General features: G+C 41.4%; 1 protein-coding gene across 1 annotated transcript in view; it reads right to left on the minus strand.

Annotated features, from left to right (window-relative positions):
• Nucleotides 1-27,282, minus strand: part of GABRR3 (gamma-aminobutyric acid type A receptor subunit rho3) — a 945,383-nt gene that overhangs the window by 34,199 nt on the left and 883,902 nt on the right. The window lies entirely within an intron of this gene.

Here is a 27,282-nt window from a genome sequence, read left to right on the forward strand (position 1 = left end):
TGGAGAAGACGGGTTCGAGCATGTGTCCGGCTCTGTGGGTCAGTGCGGGGACTAGTTGTTTGAGTCCGATGTTGTCGAGGTTCTCCAGTAGGGAGTTGGTATTCTGGTTACTGGGATTGTCTAGGTGGAAATTTAGGTCTCAGAGTAGGATGTAATCAGTGGATGCGAGAGCCTGTGGTGCAATGAGGTCTAAGATGGAGTTGGTGAAGGGCATACGTGGGCCGGGGGGCCTGTAGATGAGGGAGCCGTGGAGGGTAGTATTGGGGTTGGTCTGGATCTGGAAGTGGAGGTGTTCCATGGTTGTTGTTGGGTTGTTTGAGTGCCTGATCAGTCAGAGGGTGTTCTTGTGGATGATGGCGATTCCTCCTCTTGGTTGGTTGGCGGTTCTTGCGGGTGATTTTGTAGCCATACGAGATGGCGATGTCCGGTCCAGTACAGGGAATGGTGCAGGTTTCCCTGAAGAAGGTGATTTCAGGAGAGGCGTCGTCAAGGAGGTCCCAGATTTTTGTGGTGTGTTTGTGGAGGCCTCGCACGTTGAGGAAGATGCAGTTGAGTCGGTCGGGTGTGCTGTTGGTCTGCTGGACAGTGAGAGGAGCTGGTGTGTTGGCGTGGGTGAAGGTGTGGCTGCAGTTCCAGCAGGCAGAGTCCATGGGTCTCCTTCATCGACACGCAATGCCAGGCAGCATGTCGTCCTGAGTTGAGGGCGAGCAGGTTGCTGGTTTTTGCATCATGGGAAGGATCAAAAACCAGGGTCCCTGGTGCTGGGTGTGGTCCAGGCACGGCTGGGCCAAGACGGGCTTGCCTTTGGTGCACCAGTGGTGCTGCCACAAGTGCTGCAGGTGGCTGGACAGCTGGGAGGTGGAAAACGCAGGAAGGGTCACTGGAGGGGAGCGGGCCATGGGGAAACACAAAGGCAGAGGTGAGAGTGGCAAAAGTAAGGGAAAAGGAAAACAGAACAAAGGAATAAAGGCAGAATCAAGAGAAAAAGAGCACAATAGAGGCAAAAAGCAGAAAAGAGACAGAGGGGCAGCCCTAGCAGCAGAGTAGAGATGCTCTGTCACTAGACCACCAAGGATGAGGCGCAGGCAGAAGGAGGGCCTCGAACACCTGACCAGTGTGTCAGAAGCAGCAATGGAGGCAGCAGCCGACATTAAGTAAAAAGTTAAACAGAATACAGAATAAAGGTAGAATCAAGAAAAAAAGAGCAGAATAGAGGCAAAAGCAAAAAAGAGAGACAGATGGGCAGCCCTAGCAGCAGAGCAGAGATGCTCTGCACAAAAGTACCAGGGATGAGCTGCAGGCAGTAGGCTGTGGGTGGAGGTGGGCCTCGAGCACCTGACCAGCGGATCAGCAGAAGCAACCGGGGCAGCAGCAGCTACGAGGCAGAGCTGCGCCTTGAAGGCAGCAAGTCCAGTAAAAGGTTAGTGGACTGTCGGGTGAGCAAACTTTCCACAGAGTATAGGACCATTATAGTTCAAGGCTGTCCCAATCACTATGTCCTCACTCCTCTCAATACCAGACGGGCAGTCCTACAGCAACAAGGTCAAGGGTTGTCAAAAGTATGACACTGGTTTTCGAGCATCTCCATGCATCTGAGTGAGCAAATAGAGTGCAACCCTCCCTCTCACTGCAAAATAAAGTAAACATCTTACTGTATTCAGCCATTCCTAGTGTTGGGGCACAGCAGAGACTTTATCTCAACTGTAGGAAAGATTTCAAGCAATCGTTGTCCCAAGGAAGTGCATCAAGCACATCTTTCTGTGACAGCCTCAGTAAAGGCTGAGCCATTAGGGGAAATTTGGTATTCACTCTATACAGTAGCCAACCATTCCCAAAAACATCCTGACTTCTCTCTGTGTTAAATTTGGATTCATCTGAAGAATTACTTTCATCCATTCTGGTGACACTTTTCTTGCTCCCTTCTCAGTATTGTGTCCCAGATACTCAGCCAGGGTATTCAAAAGTGCGATTATATCCTGCTTACAGGTTTCTCGTGTCTCTGATGCCACAAGTAGGTCATCCATATATTGCACACAAACTGATTTGTAGGGCATAAATAATGACTCTAGATTATTTTTCAAGATCTGGATAAGGATGGAAGAAATCTCTGTATACCCTTGTGGGACTCAGCAACCTGCGAAACGTTCTGTTGAAATACAGAGGAAAAGAGATATTGACTCTCCTTATGTAATGGCACAGAGAAGAAAGTTTGGCAGAGATCAATAACAATAAACCATTCTGCAGTGCATGGAATTTGAAAAAATATAGTGGATGGATTCGGTACCACGGGACAACATGGAACAACAGTGCTATAAATGTTTCGGAGATCCTGAACAATCCAATATTCACCATTGAGTTTCTGTTAACCCATGATTGGAGAGTTGCATGGACTCCCAACCAATTCTCTCAAAATCACTTTACCTGCATGTCCTCAGTTGCAGGTGTTATTCCTGCAACTTTCTCGGGTGTCACATTTTATGGCAATGTTCTTGGATACACAGCATTTGATTTTAGTGTGATTTGGACTGGTTCTACACCTTTGATTAATCCGATATCTTTTCTTTTGAAGTCCCATACTTCTGAGTTCGCAGTTTCTTTCAAATTAGGAGGAAACTCTTCAGTTGTTCTCACTGGGAAAAATCCTCCAACTGAGTCTTGTCGGGCCATCTTAAACTTAACATCCTCATCATGAGTTTGGAACTCAACACCATCCGGTGTGCAGTAAATCTTGCAATTTAACTTGCACAACAAATCTCTCCCTTTCAGGTTTACAGGACTTGTAACACAAACAACAAATTGATAGCTTTCCTCAAATGAGCCTATTTTTACAGGAACATTCTTTGAAACTGTGTTTGTGATCTATTCATTTGAAACTGCAACAGCTTGGATCTTCTTTCCTGTGAGAGGTAGGTCTGGGACTTTCACTGTTATACCAGTGGATCTGGTAGCACAAGTATCAATCACAAATGATATGGGGTGGCCATTCACCTCACCTTCTACGAAAGGACCATACTGGTCTACCTCTAAGACTGCGCCAAGCATTCAATCTTCCTTCGCCCTCAGGCATCGCCATTGAGAATTGTCGGAGCTGAAACCGTCATTATCAAATATAGGAAATTGTTGAAATGTATTCTGATTTTGATTCTGGAAGGGATTTAAGTTTGCCCTAGGCAACTGATTGAAATTAAATCTGTGGTTGCGCCATATTTTGTGGGACCATCTGGGCTTGTGGGACTTGCATCGTCTGGACCTGTTTCTGCATCGGCACTTGCATCTGCTCATTAGGCACTTTTTGCATTTGCATTTGAGTTCCCCCCTGCATTTGTGCATTTCCATTCACTCTATCAGGATTAGGCTTACACTCCCTCTTTTAATGCCTAATCTTAATAAAATAATGGCAAGGAGTCATTTTCTTCCCAATAGCAACATCCATACTGGAATTTGGATTAACCGGAGCACCTCTACCTCTACTGAAACCTTCTTGAGTACCTTGCACTCCTGCTTGTGCACCAACCGCTTGCATACAACTTTGATTTCCTGCAAAAGACTGATTCTGAAATTTTCTCTGAGCAAACATCGTCTGGGCCTATATGAATTTTCCTTAAAGCTTTTTCTGCTTCATTTCTTGTTCATCATTTCAATATTTTGCATACCTTAGGATCTCATCAAGTGACGTCTTCTGCCAGTAAACCACAATTTGCTGTATATGCACACTGATCTCTGGTCTTAACCCAATAACAAACTGAGATACAAAGAATCCGATATCACTGACAAGAGAATATTCTCACCCACTGTTCTGTTGAAACATCTGAAGCAATTGCTCATATTAATTATGAGGTTCTTTTCATATTTACCCAATAGAGTCATTTCAGAGGAACCTTGCCTCTCAGGAAAGCAATCACCACTTCATACTTCTCCATAACTATAGGAGATGGTGTATTAGGTGTGTACCTCTCTCATTGGCTCTTTACGTGGCCACTGCACAATGACCTTATATTCAGACCACAAATAATATGGCACGACAATCTCAAAGAATGCATTATAATCAATCCACAACCCCTTTCAAATGTTGACAAATCTGTCAACCTGTGTGTACCACTGCACCGGTTTGTCTCAGTTTTGGAAAATTATTTGTAAATGCTGCAAGATCACCTCTGCTCCATGGGACACACCTCTACCTAGCAAGGCAACATTCCCAGATACACTTCTAGACACAGTTTCAAACCTGAAACACTACACTTCAACCTACGTGTTCTGGGTGATCGCAATATTTGGTTTGACAAACCCAATGCGCCCCATCCCAAAGCAATCACCGCTGGACTAGATGCACTGAACCTGGATCAGATCATCCACGAACTCGCACACATCTGTGGACAGATCCTAGATGTTATTTTCGCTAATACAGAACTAGTTACCTTTCAAACGATGACTCCAGCCACATGGTCAGACCACCATTATCTTGCCTTCCAACATAAAACAACAGTAAGTGGTGCACATAAAGCCACCATAAGTGCTTCCACCTATCGGCCATGGAACAAACTCAACTTGAAATACTTAGAAACACAAGTAACATCCAGTATATATCTAGAAACAATAAATTCTGTTCAAAATCTATATGATTGGCTACATAAATCTTTTGATATCCTGATACCACTAAAAACCACACAGCAAAACAAAAGAAAACACGCACCATGGAGAAATACAGAGATAAAGAGATAAAACAACAAATTAGAGATCTGCAAGGTGCCTGGCTCAAAACAAACGCCAATCAAGACAAACTTCGCCTTCAGAAAATTAACAGACTATACAAGTCAGCTATCAAAAACGCAAAGAAAAGATACTATACAGACAGAATTCGAAATGCTAAATGTGCAAATAAGGAATTCTATAAAATTCTCAATTAATTTTGTAAACCAAATTACATAGAAGGAGCTCATACCGTTACTCAAGATTTCACAGACAAACGGACAAATCATTATACGAACAAAGCAGACACGTTAGACTCATACATAAAACAGAGACAAAGCATCAGTACCCTTTTACAAAGCTACAATCCAAGAAAACTCTAACCCAGCCTCTCTGTTCCTTCCAACATATTTCAGACGATGAATTTCTGGACCTGGTCAAAGCAAGCAGGCCTGCCAGCAGCCCTTCTGACCAGTGTCCACCGCAAACCTTCAAGACAATTCTTCTAACAACCTCTGCTGCCACTCCAATAAGGAAAATCACCAACAACTCCTTAACTACTGTAATATTTCCAAAAGAACTCAAAAAGTCATACATACGCCCATTACTGAAGAAAACAAACTTGGACCAGCTGAACCCTGACAACTACAGACCGATTACACATGAACCTTTCCTGGGCAAACTAATAAAAAGAGCAGCATTCACCACGAGTCACAGGACATTGAAGAGAATGCCATAATTTCAGACTTCCAAACAGGAATCTGTCCAGGAAGAGGCACAGAATCTGCCTTCCTTTCCATCTGGGATGAACACAGTTGACCGCAACGCGGTTGTTGCGCTACTTCTCTTGGACCTCTCGGCTGCCTTTGACATGGTTGACCATGAAACTCTGATACAAAGACTCTATGGAGTCGGCATAGAGGAGACTGCTCTGGACTGGATCGCATCCTACCTTCACAACAGATCTAATGTCATCCATACCCCCCCTTTCTCGTGCAAACCGTATTTCACAAAAGCAGGGGTCCCTCAAGGCTTTATTATCTCACCCATACTTTTCAACATCTACAGGAAGTAATTACCGGCACTGCTCAATCAATTTCACCACACATGCTATAACTATGCTGATGAAACACAAATGATGACACACAAATACTCCTTCAACTGGAATGCCCCAAAGACAGTGGAAACTCACCAGTTTACAGTTTTCTCAGAGCTATGGATCAATGGATGACATGGAGCCATCTCAAACTGAATGCTTCCAAAACGAAACACTCGTGTGTGGAGTTTGGAAAGATTATGACCCACTCACCGTATGGCCTGAAGATCTGGAAACAGCGCCTAAAGCATCAAAGGAAGTAAGAAACCTGAGAATGACCATGGACTTCAAGCTATTGATGAATGTCCAAGTGGACAAACTAGCAAGATCAAGCTTTGTTACTATAAAAACTCTGCAACAAATTTTCCCCCATTTGGAATTTTCACACAAGGTGCAGGCTACCATCACCCTTGCTCCGTCCAAACTCGATTACGCCAATAGCCTCAAACACGGATCAAATTTAACGACCATGAAAAGTCTACAACGGATTCAGAACTCGGCTGCCAGACTACTCTTACATATAAAACCACAAGACCATATCTACCCTGCCTTAAAAGCACCGCATTGGTTACCGGTTGCCAGAAGATCCATGTTCAAGCTGCTTTATATCACCCACAGCGTGATACATGGATGAGGACCGCTCTTCATCAGGAATAAAATCACCAAACACATTCAACAAAGGAACCTCAAAATCCCAAGATACAAGAAGAGAATCATGGGTGGGACATCATCCACTGTTCAAGCAGCCAAACTACGGAACTCTTTACCCCCAACATAAGATCCACGGATAACCACCTTATCTTCAGAAAACAACTCAAGAATTGGCTCTTCCACCCATAACCACCATACGCAAACAGAAAAATACAGCATATCTCTCTGTATATAAGCATTTATTTGTACTATAGATATGTACCTATATATATGTGTATTGGGTTATATAAATGTGTAGAATAATTATGTTTAAAACTAAAATATATAGATATTCATTAGTTCTGTTTAACAAATGTACATATTACTGATAGTTACATTATTCTATGTTTTTAACATGTATATGTGACTGCATAAATAAGTAAATCTTTTATCATAACCATTTTTTCTACAATTGCTTCACTATTGATTTACAAAAAACATATATATAAATAAATACAATTATTTTATCGTACAACAACACTTGAAAGCTATGTTTATTTAATGCTTCTTTAATCTACATATACTACCTTCCTTTATGCATGTATATATATATTCATTACTTTTCTTCTAATTCAGCATATCCAGTGCACTACCCTATTTTTAACCCTATACCGCTCTCAATATATCCTCAACCTCAAGACTATGACTCATCTCAAACCTTTTTCTACTACTGTTTCCAATGCACTTCCCTATTTCTCACCCTATACCTCTATCAATATATCCTCTACCTCTCCTCTCTCATTCATCCCAAAACCCATTCCACCACTAGGATCCCCCAAAACAAACCTTTCTAAACCCTTCTCTCTGACTCTTCCCCCTCCACCTCCCTTTTTCTCACACAAGCCTCCTCCTACTGCTATGAGCTCCACAAAAAATATATCTCTAAATCTTTCCCTCTTCTATCCCTCCACTATCCTTTTCAATCCAAATAACATACTAACATGTCCACCACTCAAATTAATCTCATATTTTACTATACTAATTCACCACTAGTCCTGTAAGGGCTCCGGAGTAGCGTGCTACTTGCTGAAAAAGCACTTCTAAACCTCATCAGGGGTAGCAAGCGCTATATAAAGGCAAACCCTTTTCCCTCTTCTATCCCTTCTCTATCCTTATCAATCCAAATAACTAACATATTCACCACTCAAATTACTTTCATATTTCACTATACTAATTCACCACTTACTTGATAGGTTTCAGAGTAGCGTGCTACTCACAGAAAAGCACTTCAACACCCTATCAGGGATTGCAAGCTCTATATAAATGCAAACCTTTTTTTCTCTTCTATCCCTCCACTATCCTTCTCAATCCAAACAACTGACTAACATATTCACCACTCAAATTACTTTAATATTTCACTATACTAGTTCACCACTAATCCTTTATGGATTCTGGAATAGCACGCTACTCACCGAAAAAACGCTTTGACGCATTGTCAGGGGTAGTAAGTGCTATAGAAATCCAATTACAATATAGTACAATACAATATACTCCACCTCCTATCTCACTTAGTGGATTAGCCAAAGCTTCTTCCACATCTTGTGAACCTGTTGATGACCTTTTTGTTTTCCCTATCTTCTTCTGTTTCTTTTTCTTTTCATGCTTCTAAGACCATTTTTATTCTCTCAAAATCACTCCAGTTACTAATGCATTTCACAAACTCAGTTATGTGTAACCTCATTCCTGAAGAACACATTGTCTCAATTGCTCCATCATCTAAATGAACCATGTAACTTCTCTGCAAATTAAAACTTTTTGAAGGCTCATCATCAATGTTCCCTCCAACTATTTTCCTCTGTGTGCGGCAGTGTAAGGTCTCTATGCACTGCAGCCAAGGCTATGTGTGCCGGGAATCAGACCGCGTATGGGTGCAGTGGCAAATATCACTACAAATTTTTTGCTTAAAAAAGTGAAAAGACGGTGCATCTCCACACCTGTAGCATCACATGAAGCATCTTAAGGTAGGTTTTCAATTTAGATACACACGCAACAACATGAATGACATGATGCTGACAGTGCCTCGAGTCCTCTTTGGGCTCTTGCTGCGGCACTGGAGATGGGCTCAGCTGACTGGATTAGCAGCTGAGACACCACATTTGCCTCAAGTGTCTGATACTGTCAAGTGGCCGCTGCCTGCGGAATTATCTTCTGTGACCGGTCACTGGGCAGGTGATTCACACACATCTCAAAGACTGAGTGAACCTGTGTCTTGCTGGTGAAAACTGTAATTGTTAAATAGACAGTCAGTGCCCCACGTGGACCCGAGGGCTGCGCTTAGCCTTTTCATATCTTCTGGCAAGACGCGCCTCTCACTGTAATCACGCAGAGCGATTGACTCCCGAGGCAAACACCCTGACAGTTGGCGTCCATTTAAAGTTTTGTCTTTCCAAGGACCTTCCGCCGCCGCCAGAGTCAATTGGCGCCTGGCCTCCGCCTGAGGTAGGGGATCGAGTGTGTCATTCTGGGAGCATTCGATGCACCATGATTGTTAACTATTGTTCCGTTACACTGCATGTCCTTCATATAAATTGTAGACCATAGAGGCAGCAAAACATTAGCATGCATTTCAATACATGAAGCTGCTTATGGAGTCTCCTAAAACCCCAGCGCACACAACCTGTTACCCTCTGGTACAGCATCACTCTAAACTAAACTGTGTCTAGTATTTTAAGTGCTCTCGCCTCAGCTACGGTGGCCCCCTTTCCAAGAAAAAAATACTGGCCAGTTGTTGTTTTAAGAGTCTGAAAGGCCTGGCTATGATATGAAATAGAATTTTAAACAAAATCATATATATTTTCTAACATCACTTTTCTGCCTTTGTTTCCTTTAATTATTAATCAGAAATCATTAACATAGCACTAGTACACATTTAAAATTGCTTTCTATTTATAGTTGTTGTTTGAAGTATGTACGGATAATGGATAACATTTCATCTTTAGGTGATTTTGCTTTTTTGTGTACCGGCCGTAACCTAAAAAAACAAGCATTGGCATAGCCAATAGGTCTCGCCTTTCGGACCTTATAAGTGTTTAGCCATGCAACAGTTGATGTTGCTGCACCAAGGATATTGTGCTGCTTAACTAAATACTTATAAGGTCCAAAAATCGAGACCTATTGGCTATGCCAATGCTTGTTATATTATGCATCAACTCAGCTGCAGCACGCAGTTCAGGTGGAGCAATGAAGGAAGCCCCTGTTGGCTGTAACATGTATAAACTACACACCAAGTCAGACATTTACCTTGGAGCTGGGAGTGCCAAGTAAACCTTCCATATTTGGCAGATTGTGAGGGTGGTACAGGTTTGTATTAGATTATTAAAGAGATCAGTTTGCAAAGTACCGTTCTGGGCCATTCATAGATTGCACACACTGAGGAAAGATATTTCATTCTTGAGATGGCAGGCGGTAGGTAGAGTGCCACATAGTAGGGAATCCATTTATGCAAGCTCAAACATTATTCTGTGGTAGCGTAGGCCAATTTTATTTTTACAATATAACAATGCAACTGACGCACGAAGGAGTAGGATTTATCTAGATTGTAAAGCATATATGAATTGCTTTGTGTCGGTCACCTTGAGATAGAAACTGCAGGGTCTGTGTTCATAAAATGAATTATGTAACTCCTTTCTAAAGACGGGCAGGTGGACAGATTCCAGAAGAAAGTGTGTTGCATTACGGTACCATCAGTAATATGTGCCCAAGCACATTCAAATAAGAAAAAGTGCTGTTCTCAGCAGCACATAAAGGCCTCGCCTCCGCTTACTTCAAAACGGGTTAAAACAACAGTTACGTGAAAAGTATGCATAATAGCAAGCCCTGAAAGAATTTGGATGGTCTTAATGAAAAAATTAGTTTGACCCACGTGTGCCACGTGTTGCCTACCAACTTAGGGTCTCCAGGCCAACGCTTCCTCAAACAAAAACAAGCATTGGCATAGCCAATAGGTCTCGCCTTTGGGACCTTATAAGTGTTTAGCCATGCAACATTTGATGCTGTTGTACCAATGATATTGTGCTGCATAACCAAATACTTATAAGGTCCCAAAGGCGAGACTTATTGGCTATGCCAATGCTTGTTTCTCATGGTTACACTGTCTGGAAAAATATTTCACCTCTTCAGTACCAGTTTAACAACCAAATATAGCGATACGTAACTGAAACCTGACCAGTCAACTTTTGCAAATGGTTTTCCACTGCACTGAAACCAAGTTGTGACTTTTTTAGTAACTTTTGACCCATTTCAGCTGGAAACAAACTTTTTTGTTAAAATCTGAAGATTATGAAACCGATGATGGATTATGTGGCAAATGCGGCCAATTCATAATTATGCAGAAAATGCCTCGACTGCTGAATCACTCAATTCCAGTGACCCTGCCCATGGCATTTTTACTTAGGATTGATTCTGGAGGCTCTCATTGCGGAACAGTTCGGGTCCTGAAGAAAACTAGGTGTGGATTTAGGTGTAAAATGTCTGGTACAACTAAGCTGATTATACTTTTCTTAGATGGTAAGGAATAAACTACATATTTCACTTTTATGAACACAGTTTATCTAACAGTCAGAAACGTTTACGTATTTTCCCGGTTTCTGCGTGGGCCTATTGACATTCATTCACATATTTGTACATTCTGACATCTAAACACTTCCTCGAGACAAATGTAAGCAGAACCGAAACGTCTGGTGCTTGCTTAGTAACAAACATTTTGTGTTTGCGAAATATCTGGTCTATAAATCTGAAAATGCTAGAAATGAGAATTAAAATGCAAACTCGGCATGTTCGACTCAGTGGTATGCAGCAGATTGTCAGTTTCAAGACGCATTGCTTAGGCAACAGGAACACGCTCGTGCATTTTAGGGCATTTGAGGGTTGCGGCTGTCCAGCCTGGGACAGGAGGAAACAAAAACAAGGCAGGGCGGTGCTGCATTAATATTTTTGCAGTGGCCCTCACGAGCACTTCGCGGCGCAGCACTCCCTCGGCTGACAGCGGGAGCAGGCGAGGCAAGAAGGCCAAAGTGCATGCGAGCCGGTCGGCCCGGCCTGACCCAGCAAGTGGGGAATAAGGGCGTGATTCTCCGGCCCTCGCCGAGGCTGACAGCCAGCAGGATGCTGCAGCCGCTGCCATGGCAAGCGAGGAGCCCGCATGTTGACGGCCTGACGGCGTTAGCAGGGCACAGCGCTGATCTCGCCATGCGAGGGCTTTTGACATGTGCACGCGTATGGAGGGACAAAGATGGCGTCGGGCTGTCCACATGCGCGTGCATTTGCAGCTGTATGTAGACAGCCCGACGCCATCTTTGTCCCTCCGTTCTTGTGCACATTTTGAATTGATTACAAAAAGCCCTCGCATGGCGAGAGCAGCGCTGTGCGCTGCTAACGCCAGGCGAGATCTAAAAAAGGAGAACCACAAACGATTTCCGAGAGCCTATGGCTTACCACATAACGCTTTTTCACCTCCACAGGGAACACGAGAAAGGGCTGCAATTGAAATAGTTTTTACCAAAGAGTAAACGGTTTAAAAAGAACCTACAAGTTGCCAAACACCTCTTGTCTTCTTCTTTTAAAGTGATTTTTAACTCGAGCAACAGTAGCTTCACAACGCAGTATTGCTCAAGTAACCCATATCGATAGCAATTAAATCAGTGTTTGTTCTAAACTATGATAAGACTGGAATAAAACAGACAGGTCCCCTTGTTGAACATATAGATGTATTTTACAGTATAATAATACATTATTTGGCTTCTATTAAAGACAGTGTAGTTTAGACGGAGTTTTAGAGGCACACATTGCTATGTTAGCATAAGCGTCGTAGAAGTTAGAAACGCCATCTTGCCACTTTTGCTGCTTTTGCACACAACACTGCAGATATATGTTGTTATATGAAAACTGCTTGTCTGCCTTTTCTTCACATGAGAACTGTCTGTTGTTCACATCCCTAGACGTGCACCGTGACCTTGGTCTGAACATTGTGTGCAGAAACAGTCAGGGCCAACAAACAATGTATGCTTTTGAATTCAGGTTGATCGGCCCACGCTCTAGCCATAACACGCGCACAGCTGCAAATATCTGAAACTCGAGCGCCTTTAATATTGCAGTTTGCATGCATTACACACACATTCTGGAGAATAACTTTTCCAGGCACAGAGCAAAGCTGATCCTGTGATGTGATTCACCTAAGCTTATATTTACGGTATGGGGTTCCCCATTCAAACCTAGAGACCTTCTATTAGTTTAATACTACTAACTTACTAGCGAAGGGAGGGTGGTTGTATTCCACTGTCATTTGTAACATGATTTCTCTCATTTTCTATGGTATTGTAACAATGCTGATGGTTTTAATTTTAATCATTTGTCTGCTTATGTTAGCCAAAGTACTGCATCTTAGGACATGTAGTTTATAAAATAAATGTTTTAAACTTTACTGTGTCTCTGATTACTCTTGTTGTGGACTGATATGAGAATAATAACGAACAGGTATTTCTGATTCCCACCATTCCTGAGAGTACTCTAAGTCGCATGTTCTGGGTTGTCTAATCATTGGTAGCTTCTAGATGATATGAAGAGCGAATGAGACACTGATGCTAGTCGGATAGGGGTTCTGGGTACTGAGGCGAGTTTTTGGTACACCTCAATTCACTGAGGTCCTGGTTTCCTGTGCATAGTTCTGTGCATGAGCAGAATCCCTGCAACAACAGCATATTTTTTTATTATTATTTTTTGGAGCGGCAATCAATTTGACAGCAAGAGCAGTTGATTAAATGTCTGATCCATATTGGCTACAGCTGCTTCACCATCCCCAGTGAGCTTCTTCCCAACTTCTCTGTAGCACATATCTTATGTGCCTCAAATCTACCATACAATTTGACTACACTCATCCTCTAAGTTTGAATTTAGCAAGAACAGACACATACATCAAAGGTAACAAAACAAAATGAGCATTTAACCCTCAAGCCAGACACTGATGACATTCAAAGGCCCAATATATATTGATTTACCACACCTTGATATCTGTCCAAAAAGTACTTTTCAAAACAGATAACTAAACACGTTAATCTTCAGAGACTTAAAGGAGCCCAGACAATCTGCAGCTAGAGGTAAATTTAGGCCAAGGACATTCTTCTCTGACATGTGCTCTTCCCCTGCACCTTGTCTTTGTATAGGGATACAGCTGAGAGTGATGAGCAGATACCCACTCCTGAAAAGAGTAAGCTGTATGTGTGGGGGTAATCTTTGCCATGTGAGTAGAGAAAATTGCATATTGGTGTCACAATTTAAGAAACTGTTTGTTTGGCTTGGTGTTTAAGAACACAGTTTTTTGTTTAATTATATGAAAATGCCTCACTGGGCATGAACATAAAAAAGAGCAAACGATATGCAAAACATGCTCGGACATGATGTTGTGGCGCTTCAAAGCGGTTTCTTTGCTTTTCAGTAAGTGCATTCTATGAATTAAATAATAAAATGGCTTTAGCTCCACGTCACAGATCATGTGCTACAAAGGGATTTGAAAACATTGCAAAATATGTTTTTGCTACAAAAAACAAAACTGCAAGCCAGGCTTGCACCAGGATGTTGATTTTCTATTTTAAAAATATACATAAGCATGTGTTGTCACAAACAGAATTTAGCACAGGCCTCTCAGACGAATGTGCAACCTGTACACACAGTCATTAAACATAGCATGGCCAAATCGAGTCTTCAATGCGTCGGTCGATAAATGTTGTAGCGTACGTTAAATTACCTTTAACATTTAATTGAGATAACACCAACGTGTATCGTTTACAGCCCACTGCTACATAACGTCTAAAAGCAAAATCGGTATGAATGAAAAAGATATGTTTGTAGATTCGTGGAGACAGTCATAAATTACATTAATCAGTTTAACCAAGTCACAGGGCATAGACATTTAAAAGAGTTTTCCTAATGCCGCAATCACCTACATTTTGAGCAGAGAGATCTGATGCACAAAGTCTGTATGTATGCCTAAATAGTGAATAAAGATGAGGCATGACATACATGAAAACAAAGCATCTTTCGACAAGTCGACTACAGAATGCAAACTGTATGTAAAGTACAAGCATCCAAACAACAAGACAAAAGGAAAAGAAAAGCGGAAGAAAAGTGAAGAACAGGCAAGAAAGTGAAAGCGAACGAGAGCAGGCAAATATCAACAAGTGCGCGCGGCCATGCTAATTGAAAACGGATGGCCCCTGCGCACCGCTGCTCGCTCCCGCAAGGTGGATGCCGCCACAAGCACGAGTGCTTGAAAAGTGCAGACCGATTTCTAAAGGTCATCTCCTATAGCAGCGCTTGCGCGCTGTGCTTGGCTCGACCTAAAAACAGTGGTGCTGGTAGAAAACTGGACTGTAGGCAATCCTAGCCTCAGCAGTTCCCCCTCCTAGAGCATTTCACGACCACCTGGTATGGGACCTGCAAACACTGAACACTTCTCTTGCCCTCCAGGTATGTTGTGAGAGCAGGGGCTGGGCTGGGCTGCAGAGCCCAGTGTCCGTCCAAACTTTCAAGTGTGTTGACGTGACCCAGCCTGCTGTGAGACTGAGTGATGGTCTTGGTTGCACTTGTTATGCTACAAAATTTGTTTTTTAGACTAGTCTGCGGTCATGAATGATCAGATCAATGAGGTATTCTTCTGAGCTGCTGTAGTGCCTGCCTGCCCTCTGTTACTGAGAAATGCAGTCACACAGACTGTCTCCGGATACTGCCCTTCCATTTCTGGTGCTTTGCTGTACTTTTAAGGTCTTCTGAGAGTTTCTTGTTGCTCAAATGTGTGTAATACCTGGTATTTGTGTTTTTGCCTCATTTTCATTGAATGATTTTACTCATGAGGAAAAAGTGTCACTCATACTCATTGTAATGTCATTCATAATTACTCTCAAATTATGAAAATGTCACACATGGTAATCTGAAACCTTGGCAGCTGTCAGCCCCACAACCAAGCACTTTTAACCAAAGAAATGCAGAGTTAAACACGACGTGTGCATTCAGATAATTCGAAAAGCACACATTGTGTTTGACTCTGCATTCCTTTTGCTAATAGTGCGGGGATGATTGTGGACCTTTGAGATAGTATTCATGTTAATTGCAGCGCTGGTGTACACTGCAATTAACATGAATACTATCTCAAAGGCCCACATTCAACTAAGCAGCTGTGCACTTTTAACAAATGAATGCAGAGTCAAACACGAAGTGTGCTTACTGAATCATCTGAAAGCAGACGTCGCGCTTTGGATTTGCCGCATTTCTTTTCCTAATAGAGCGCGGCTGTGGGGCAATTTATTGGCCTTTGTAAAAGTATAAATGTTAATTGCAGCACATGATGGTGCTGTGATTAACAACAATACTTTCACAAAGGCCCACAATCTGCCCCCGAGCAGTGCGTTATTAAGAAAAAAAATCGAATGGGATGTGCTGTTTGTGCACGCTGCATACGGGACACTGCACGCTTGGGTTGACTTTGGTGCACATGTGCACCTTAAAGGTAACAGTGATCATCCTCATATTTTTGTGCCAAATCAGACAATTTATCATGTGTGATTGCTGCATGCATTGTAATTTCCTTACTCAGGACAATTTATTTATTTCTTCTGAAATTGGTTCAAGATCTAAACAACCCCATATGATTTCTTTAAGTTCAACTTTTAAATTTGAAAAATGTGGTGGTCTCTCCTTTTCAGTTTCTGGGATAACTTGTCATTCCACACTTTCAGTCTTTTTCAGTCCTGCTGCTTCCTCAAACCCTGGTGGACAAAATTCCATCTTCAAATGCATTTGCCTCTCCCTGCATTATTGAGGTTGTAAACACAATCCCTCCCCCATCTCTAAACGAGTGCATGGTTGGCAGGGGTCTCCAGGCAACAATCTTTTGGGATAAACCATGAAGCAGCCAATCATCCTACAGCTCCTTAAACCTCTAGAGTCATGACAATGTTTATTTGGGCAGTCGCATGTGGGGCAGTTACAATCGGGACAGTCACAACTGGTCAATGCACAGTCTGGATAGTTGCAATTTGCGCTAATTGTATCGGAACAGTCATAATTGACGCTGTAACACCAGGTGTGATAACGGTTGGTATATGAACAACAGGTGGTGAGGCAACCTGAAATGTCTGCAATGATCTTTTAAACTGTATTATACTGAGTTCAACAGGCACTGTAGTACTTGCAGTTACCATATTATTGGTGCTAGTGGTGAGGTTATCATAAGCTGAGGGACATACTGCTAACATTTCTATCAAAATATCGCTCCCTGAATCACTATCTGTTTCATCATTTCCTTTGTCTTTCTGCTGTGTCTTAGTCTTTTTCAATTTCTCACGTATCTTAGTGGTAATAGCTGAATACAGTCTAGTTCCCACAACAATAGCTTTCCTCCATATCTATTGTGCTTCATCCCAGCAGGAATCTGCATAATTATACATTGTTCTTTTAGTCTTCATTTGGTTTTTCTCCCTTTCCCTGTCTCATGCTACGTGCTCCCAAATATTCAATGCTTTGTAGTGTGTGGTCTAGGTGGTAGCTTCATTTCATACAGATTCTCCTTCAATGTTCCAATTATTTTAAGCTGAAAGGTACCATATTTAGGAAAACTCAATGGACCATCTTTTTTGGTGAGCTTGCACCATTGTTGAAGCCATAAACATGTATATAATACCAATTTGGTTGCCATATAATGTGCAGGTGTACCCTCGGGAGGCACGTCTTCACCTTCCTGTATTGGAATTGTAACAACCACCTTTCGCAAAACTCTTACATTCTTTAAAGCCTTTCATGATTTTTGCTAAGTTGAACAATAATCCTTTCAATAAATGCAATTCAGTCCAATGTTTTGATTCTGTTCCGTAAACGTCAAATCTTTTCTTCCAATCGTGTCACAGTTTGTATTCTTGAAGACCTCTTAACCAATCTCAATGCAATATATACACAACCAACTGACCTATCACAGCGTGGCACTCTGTGTTGTCACCAACCAATCACAACAAGTCTAAACAACATTTCCCAGCACGGCACACTATGAGGTATGATTTTACTCCTTGCAGCAGTTCACCCTCCTTTTCAATTTCTCTCGTATACACGATTCATCAACTTTAAATAACTAAAATAGTTAATCTTTGTCTGCTCCACTAAATAAAATCTAAAATAATTCACCATTCGGAATATTACGTTTTGTACACCTTTCGACTTTCCCCACAAAAATAATTTTACATTCGCAAGTGAGATCTCAATCAGCGTGAAATCACCCTAATCAATGTAGCTTTACACAATCAGGTTCTGCCAACAGCAATCAATATTCGTACAATCAAAGGAATGTATTCATGTCTCAATTTGTGTAGTCAACTGTACCTCACAATCTACACCACAAACCTTTAGCAGAAAAGAAAGCCATAAAGCAAGAACTATTAGTGTCTTCTACACTTTTCTCAGTATCTGTTTATCTATCTATCTTGGGATCTTACACTACACCGATTATCTATCTATCTTGGGATCTTACACTACACCGAGTCTGATAACTCTTCAACTTCTTCACAATAAACACTAAACATATAAATTCATCAAAACATTCACCTCTTGTATTCAAAATTACTTCTCAATAAACACAGCAATAATCACATCACCCAATTAATACTCACACCTTCAAACAGCAACCGCCTTCGAAACTCGCATCTTGTCAGTCTTTAAGTTCTGGGCATTTGGCTTTGGGATTCAGGCGTTACTCTAACTCGGGCAAGTATTTTAAGGCTCCTCTTCTCAAGACATTAACCATCGCTCTTCTACCAGTTCTGCTGGAGCAGGAATCAATTTAGAAAAGATGGTTTAACATCTCCATCGCACACCAACAATTTGATCCCTGCTCTTCGCTGTTAGTTTAATTACTTCCCTGCAAACGATGTTTACTGCCGTTCATGATAAGATCAGGAGCTAATCATCACAAAAGTCATATCACAATACAATTTCCAAGGTAATTTAACACCGAGAGTATTCATTAGTTTTAAGGGTTTCATTTTCATTGAAAAGATTTAGTACGTTTTCTTTTTCTTTTTATTCAGTTGGTTTAGGTATCAGTCAACTTGCAGAATTGATTATAAAAGAATAGTTAGAGCAAATGAAAACAAATAATGCATCAGGTGTGTTCTATAAAGGAAAGAATTCCCTATTTTGGAGAATGGGGTGAAAATGATATTAGCAGGGAATCCAAAAAGAGATAAAGTTCGAGAGGAGGCACGAGATAGAGCATAAAACTCAGAATTTAATGACAAAACAGCCAAACTTCCCATTAAGAGTAGGTCACCAAACTCAGTAGAGTCTCAGAAATAAAGCAAAAATAATCCTGCAGTAACAACGGCAATCAGCAATCAGGTCAGGTAGGATAACAAATCAGCATTAATCTTCAGCATAAAGCCGTTAGCATTCAGTTTCAGTGCTGACAAGTGGAATGGATATGAGCATAGAGGGAAAAGGCGTGAGGAAAAGCATGTGTGTTAACAACATTTGTGTTGACACACAATAGGAACAAGCACTAATATAAACAGTCAAAAGGAAGATTGCAGTTGGTGTAGCATCTTCTTTTCTCCTCGTCCATTCAACTTTCGAATCTTCATGAGCACAGATTCTTCCCATCCTTTCCCAAGTCTCCACACAAAGGGTTGACTAAGACTTATCATGAAGTACCAAACATTTATTAAAACTATGTTTATGTATGAAACTATGTTTATGTATGAGGTCTTTTGATTCTTAGACCTTCTTTCCCATGGGTAGAAGCACATTCTTAACCTTCCAATGAAACAACTATGTTAGGCTAAGCAATAGGCTACGTGAAACAAAAACATCTTCTGCAACAAATATTATTCAGCATCACATTTCTTTATAAAATGGGAAAACTATGTTAAAGAACCTCATTTTCCATTAATTTGTTGCATTTAGTGTGTGAAATAATATGAAGTCATTCTATTTAATGATAAAGTGTTTTTTATAACAAAACATTTCAAAACAATATTATTAATCAAAAGCATTCTAGTATACAATGTGAAGCTTCCATTTGCATATTTCAGCACATTTAGCTTTGCTGCTGGAAAAATGAAGCTTGCTTTAAACAAGTTGAGACCTAGTACGAACATGTATCATAACATACTGAGTTTTTGCACATTTTAAGTTTTAATTCAATATACATTGCACGTTGACATTCCACATGTCTCTTTAACTATATTATTTTACGATTTAATAAAATCTTTCTTCTGCCTACAGAATCATCAGGGTATTGTCCTGATTATAAAATTATATTCTCAAAATGTTCTGCATTTTGCCTGAAACCCAATGCCAAAGGCTTGAAAGCCAAGTTAAAAAGAAAAAGAGAATGGGGGTGTCTTATAATTTGCTTAAGGAAAATTGGCCCAGTAAAATCATGTGGCTTGCATAGCAGCATTTGGCAAATATGCTTTTGACACAAGATACATTCTAGTTTTTAAAGATAGAACATATATAGAACCAGGAAATGGTCCTCACCACTTGGGCCTCACCACTCTGTCATAAACCTTCTCTGCATTTAGTAAAAGAAGGAATTCACAGTGTGCTTCCAAACTGCAGTTATTTTCTAGGTGCAGTACTTATGTCATGAACTCAGACAAACTCCTGGGGGCTATGCATCCAATCTAAGGGACTGATTTAGATCTTGACGGTCTTACCACTGTCCCTCCATGGTGGTGGTCCTTAGTACTCTGTCAAATTGACGGTCTTTCATCAACTGTATTTAGATGCATGCAGGCTAGCTTCCCATCCGCATCAATGGAGTTTCCCTCCGTGGTTGCAGCACACTGCAGCCGACATGGTGGATTCCAGTGCTGGTGAATAGTACTCCATCGCCATCAGGGCAGCGAGTTCCCGCGGACTCTATTTAGATTTCACATTTGTGCTGGCAGTCTCCTAGCGGCGGTTCCCTGATGGAGGGGGTCTGTCGAGATACCCGCTCAACAACACACTATCCCTGTGACCATTGGATGGATGCTAGTATAACACACCTGATGTCCATTGCTCAAATGGAAACACCTGCATACCACACTGTAAAACACACTCCATTTCAGACCATGATCCTTCGTCATTCCACTGCACAACAGCCTTTAATACCAGAGATGTTGAGAGTTAAGTGAGGTTATTTTATTCCTTTTTCCTGTTTCTTGTCCCTTTATCTTCTTTCATTGAGCACTTTAGGGTTCAGTTTTCTTACTTAACCAAATTTATTTGCACAATGCCAGGCCTAAAAAAAATCCCTGTTTTACTGAGGAAGAATTGTCAGTCATACTGGATGAAATCATAAGGGTAGAGTCACAATTGTTTGGAGCAGAAGTTCAAAATACACCCCATCCCAGAAAAGGCAAATGTGGACCAGAATAGTCAACAGAGTAAATGCTCTAGCTAACAATCTGCGCACACAGGTGGAAATTAGGAAGAGGTGGAACGCCCTGTAGGGGAGGGTGTGTTCCCTGGCCTCCAAGCATCACCTTTAGGCCCAGAGGACTGGTGGTGGTTCTCCCATGCCCCCTTACAACTCATGCCCTGGCAGGAGACGGTCATGCAGATCCCAAATATTGACGGTTTGATAAGAACACCTAATGGAGTGGAGTCTGGTAAGTTACACTTTACAAACTCTCACTAAACCTCAATGTCCTGTGTGCTTTGAAGTTAGCTGTTGCTAATATAGTGTGCACATATTTTCATAACATGGGAACCTCAAACTATCTGTTTCAGATAATTTAGATTGTTTGTGTGAATGTATTGTGTTTCAGCTAAGATTATAGGTGTCAATCTCCATTACATGTCACATGATGGTATGGTGCCTATAAGTGTTAGCACACCAAATAACCCATTACCCGTATGTGTGTCATATTGTACGAGTATATCCCATTTCCACTGCATATTTTCCACAGGTAAGTTCCACTAACCATTTTGCAAGTTTTGGTAAGTTGTCTTTGAAATGACTACAACTACCATGCTGCCCTGTTTTGGTTTTGTCAACAGAATATTGCTTTGTCATATTGCTCATTCTCTCTTGTCTAACTGATTTCAACTTATGGTAAAGTGTCATTTAGTAATCAATCCCAATTCAATGCTCTCTTCTGAAAATTGTTTGTGTTGTTTTATAAATGTTTTCCTGTTCTTCTCAACCAATTAAATTGATGCCATGAGTTTCACAAATACAACTGAGTTGACATAAAAATTGTAAGGTACATAAATGACTATGCTGAACATAGCTGCTACGTGCACAAATTGACTTTGCACTGTTCACATGATGAATAATGCCAAACATCCATCCAAGTTGTGGAAATGTCTGTTTTGAAGTCAGCTAGGCTTTGGAAATGTCAATTACACATTATACCTTTCCACTGTGATGAGCTGAATGGTTGGGAGATTTTAGATATACTTCCCAATCACTTCATGAGCATTTCAGGGCATCTTATTACTTGCTTATTTGAAGTTCTACTACTGGAAATTGCTAAAGGTTAGGGTAATATGTGCAGTACCACTGAAAACTAGAATCTCAATAATCGCTATCTATTTTTTCTTCTAGGTATCTACCTTGTTTGTCTCAAAAGATTTGAATGTACAATACAAACGTATACTAATAAAAATGTTATACATTTCTCAGTAGGTCCAACAGGCAGAGCATGTGGCAGGGAATCCACCACTGAAGAGACCTTAACTCCTGACCAGGATCAAGCCATCAGTGCGGACAACGCTTCTGGTAATCTGGAAGATGACAAGGAGCCTGGTCCATCTGGTCAGAACAAGTAGATGGCTCCAGTGAGACTCACTGAACCCACATCGACCACCCCAGCTGTAACACCTCAGCTAACTGGAGTTCACTTCCTGTGTTTCTACTACTGTGACACCGATCGTGTGTCCCCCAGTCCTAGGTCTTGTTGAGACCACAGCACCACCAGCTTCAGATCACCCGGGAACCAGTCAGATGGGACACACTATGCCAAGGGCACTGGGTAGTGGGGTTAGGGATTGTGGGAGGGATAAAGTGAGCCAATATAGGGAGGCCGATGGGGTCATGCTCACCCAGACCACAATTGACCAAGTCTGGGAGCCTATCACCAGTTCCAAGACATGATGGGCCAGGTACTCAAAAGCTCTGGGAGATGAAGCAGTTGCAGAAGGAGCTCAGTTAACAGATGGAGGCTCACAATTTCAATATGGGCTCCCTGACTGGGGTGCTGGAGGACATTTACACCCCTATGTGCAGGGCTTTCCAAGCACGATCTACCCATTCCTGTAGGCCTGTAACATCTGATACATTATATCTGCCACAGGAAGGGAGGCTCTGTCGCCAGAAGAACCACCTGCAGCCCCTGCAACTGTGGATCCCCCCCTCCCCTGCTGAAGGCGATATCACAGATATTACCAGACGGTGAGGATGGAAAGACCTCTGTCACCACAAGCAGGTAACCTTGATCCAATTTCCTCCAGTGTGTGCCTACCATTAACTCTGTGGGCTATTTCTGAATATATTTGCCTTCCAGATACCAGTCGTATTTTGGACATTGGTCAGACAATTTTGGCTCTCCAACTATGGTTTTATTCACCATGACTTTCTTCTTCACTCTATGGTTTGCTTTTTCATTTTCACCCTGTATATATTTTCACGTTTATTTTAACAAAATTGCAACACAAAAACTCATAGACTGGTGCAGTATATTTCAAACCTATCACTGAATTTGTTTTCTCTCATCATAAATTGACAATGACAAATATCAAAAGTTTGTGTGAACATAGATCATTTGCAAGTAGGTAATGTTTATCTCAAGTTCCCAACCATGACTCCCAAAAATGTCATACCATTCGGTCATCTACTACTATGCTTATTCCATTTGAGCAATAATTGTCTATCAACATTTGCACTCAAATAACAATCTGATGAATCATGTCATCAGATGGAGCTAGATCTCCTGGTTCACATAAGGAATCCCACATCAATAACACCAATAGGCAGAAACATGGCATTACTACATTTTCTAGACACAGGATCATTTCAATCCACTGTTCCAGTATCTGGTGGAATGTCACAATCAAGTTTCAGTGGTGTGCCACAAGACATATGTCTTACAATGATAAGACAGATCAACAGCTACATACACTTTGCACACAATGACGATTTTGCCAATGTGAAGGGAGAGTTGTATGATCTGGCTCCACTACCACACGTGGTTTGAGCTAATGATGGCACACATAGTGCCTTAGTGCCAACACACAACAGATTACAAGTCAAATGTATTCTTCAAATCTTCCAATCACAATGCAGGTTGCCTTGGTACAAGATTTGTACCCCCAAGGTTTGGGTCTGCCCATTCCAGGATCAACCCTTTGTACTTTGAAACAGCAGCATATACCTCCAAATGTCACAACTCTGAAATGTCCAAATAAAGATGACATGGTGAAGGAACCTAAAACAGATCAAAACAAAAAGAATACTAATCAAGCATAACATGATGGACCAGATACAAAGTCATCTTTTGGAGGACACAGTTTCAAAAAACAATCAGAGATAAACAATGTAATTGAACCCAGTAATTAATGTGTCAAAACCTAGATCAACAAACACTTTTGATCGGATGTTCCTGAACTTGCCCTTCCTAACAAATTACCAACACATACTTCTCTTATCATCATATCAATATTTGGTGTAAAGGTGAACATGATAACATGTAAAGATATACTTACACTCGTGAGAAGAAGTTGTCAATGACATCTTGATGTAAATCAGCTCCTTCCTCTTCACCACTATCATCTTCATTTGGCATTTTAGGATCCACACCTAGTGGCTCTCCATGGTTCCATCCACTGCAATGTAAGGGATGTTTAATCTTAGGGCGATGTTGTGGAGCATGCAGGAGGCAACACTGATTTTGCCCACCTTAATGGGGGAGTATAGGAAGGCTCCACCAGTACTTGCCTTTAGGAAGCCAAAATCCCGCTTCACCCGCCACGGTATCCTTCCATGGGCCTCATTGAGGCGCACTTCACATGATTTGTTGGATTCCTCTACGGTGCCAGCAACCATGGTCGATTGGGATACGATGAGTCTCCTAGATGCCACAAAATGTAACACAATTACAGATTATTCCTATTTCCCAAACAATATTATGAAATATTGTACTGACCAACAAGTCAGGCCCTCACAGGTCCAGGTTGTGACATTTACAGGGGTTAGGATCTGTTCCGTAGCACAAAAGAATCATGGGCAGAGCCAGGGAAACATGCACAGACACTTGTAATGTAAAAATCCTGTGGCAGACAACTTGTATGTTGATTGAATGGAAGTTGTTTCTGATTCCAGTAAACCTGTTCTCTGGCATTGGGTAGCACTAAGGCAATATGTGTGCCATCAATTGCTCAAGCCACATGTGGTAGCTAACTCAAACTATAAAAGTCCCCCTTCTCATTGGTTAGATCCTGCTGCCATGGAAACTGGATGAAGCGGATGATGTATGTCATCATTGAAGATAGAACTTCTCGTAGCACGCAACTGAAATTTGGTTGTGAGATTCCACCAGATGCTGATACAGTGTATTGGAAGGATACTGTGGCCACAAAATGAAGTGCTGCCATGAGTTTGACAATTGGTGTTATTGATGTGAGATTTCTGTTGTGAGGCTGAAGATTGGGCTCCAAATGATGACATAAATCCAGTATAGTTTGCCTATTCAACCTGAACTTCTTGATTATATCCCTTTCTCCCCTGGTGGCAAGGTCTGGAAATGGGTGGTACACCTGAGGCTATCATCTCCTCATTCTCCAAGAGGTTCATATGTCTGTAATGGAAAATGCATTTGAAACATTTTCCACAGCAACATATTTGGTAACTAATACTAGTCAATAACTTTATTTCGGCCCTTGCGGCCATAAAAGTGTCACATGCATACAATACAGTACAGACATAGTAAACGATCAATTATAAAAACAGGCCATAGTAGCATAGGCTTTTTCTTCTTGGAGTCCAGAATACCTAAAACACCAGGCAAATAAAGATGCCACAAAAGTGCATGTGCATAGGGAGTAATAAATTAATAACCATTTTACAGAAGCAAGAGCCTTGGATTAGTAGTCTGCCCAACCCCCAGTTGATAAACAGGGACCTTGAAAGTGCCAGTGCCTAAAGTGCATAAGGGACTAGAGATTCAGAACAGAGATTCAAGAGCTAGTTCAGTTCAATTATCTAATACAATAATAAGTTGAAAAAGGAAGGCGATAAAAACAGTTAAAATCAGAACCAGGAGTTGTAGCTGCAAAAGTCTATGCCGTACGAATTAACGGCATTACCCGTCATGCAGTACAATTGCATATTTGATGCAATACTTAATTAATAAATAAATACATATATAAAATTAGTCAAAAAGTGATAAAAAACAAGGGAATTACGTCAGTTGCATGGTCAATGCATGCCTTCTACTAATCCACACTTTGCCTAGAAATTTTGCAACTGCACAGACAATTAGCATGCAGGAGTCAGATTTTAAGATACGTAATGCGTCGCTATGACAACGAGTACCTAGCTGTTTACAGATGGGAGCTATCCACCTGGATCTCAAATGGTGGTACCTAGGGCAAGCAAAGAGTATATGACTGATGGACTCGGCTGCAAAAGAGCAACCGGGGCAGATCACAGATGCAGAAGGGTGCTGGGACCAGGAGGCAACAAAAGTGTTAAGAGGGAGGGAACCAAATCTGAATTGCATAAAGAGTTTCCTATCCTGGGCATTTGTAATAACCTCCAGATATTGCTCAAAAGCGCCCTCCAGTTTAAACTACATAAAATCAAGAGTCAAGCGGCCCCCGGTTGGATGGGAGATAAGGGACGGCGCCACCCAGTCGCAGTAACATTTCTTTAGTTGGGCTTTGGTTGGTAGAGATTCTTGGGTGTCAGTATGCCAAATGTCTCCTATCCCTAGAGTGAACAACAGTGATTTCACCCTGGTTATCCAGCCAATTTTCTTGTAGAGAACTAGCTCATAGATTTCGTCCAGAGCAGCAGCATACGGATGTAGCTCAGGTTGTTTTTAGATGTAGCAAAAAGAGCAGGGGGCGTAACTGAGCTTTTTCATAATCACAAATCTGCCCAAAATCAAATCTGAGCTGTTGCAGAGGGGTACTCTGTGGGAGGCAGCAAAGTGATCTCAAGAATTTATTTTCAGTCACTAAGAGTGCATTTAATTTTTCAAACCCCCAGAGCTCCACCCCATATAGAGCTGCTCCTAAGGCTTTGTGATCGTAAATGCAAGCAGGCAGCTATTGGCTTCACACAGTAGCCAAGTCTTCGGCACTTTGAACAAACATTGGCAACTTCTCAAATTAGACCCGGAATTGGGTCCCCATCTTCAAGTAAAACCGCAGATTGTTTATAAAAGAGGTAGGACTCAAAGAAACATCTTGAGTCCCTCGATAATTAATAATCCCACGAAGGCTACTAGTAACATGTGGCTACCTGGCAAACCAAAGGGTTTCTTCAAGCGCTCCATGTGTAGCATGTGTCAGTTTGCTGATAACAAGAAAAAAGAATTTTGCTACAATACCAAACAGATACACACGATACAGCAGTTTATTAACTGCAACACCAAGTATAAAGTGTACTGTATTGTCTGCCAATGCAATTTAATTTACGTTGGCAGGACAATACGGCCACTCAAAGAAAGAGTACAGGAGCACATAAGAGCTATCCGAAATCATAATGAGAATTACCCTTTAGCAATCCATTATAATACTGCGCATGCAAATTCGGAGATCTTGCACCTTAAGTTTCATGG

This window comes from Triturus cristatus, chromosome 8 (assembly GCF_964204655.1).
Source record: "Triturus cristatus chromosome 8, aTriCri1.1, whole genome shotgun sequence".
Lineage (NCBI taxonomy): Eukaryota > Metazoa > Chordata > Amphibia > Caudata > Salamandridae > Triturus > Triturus cristatus.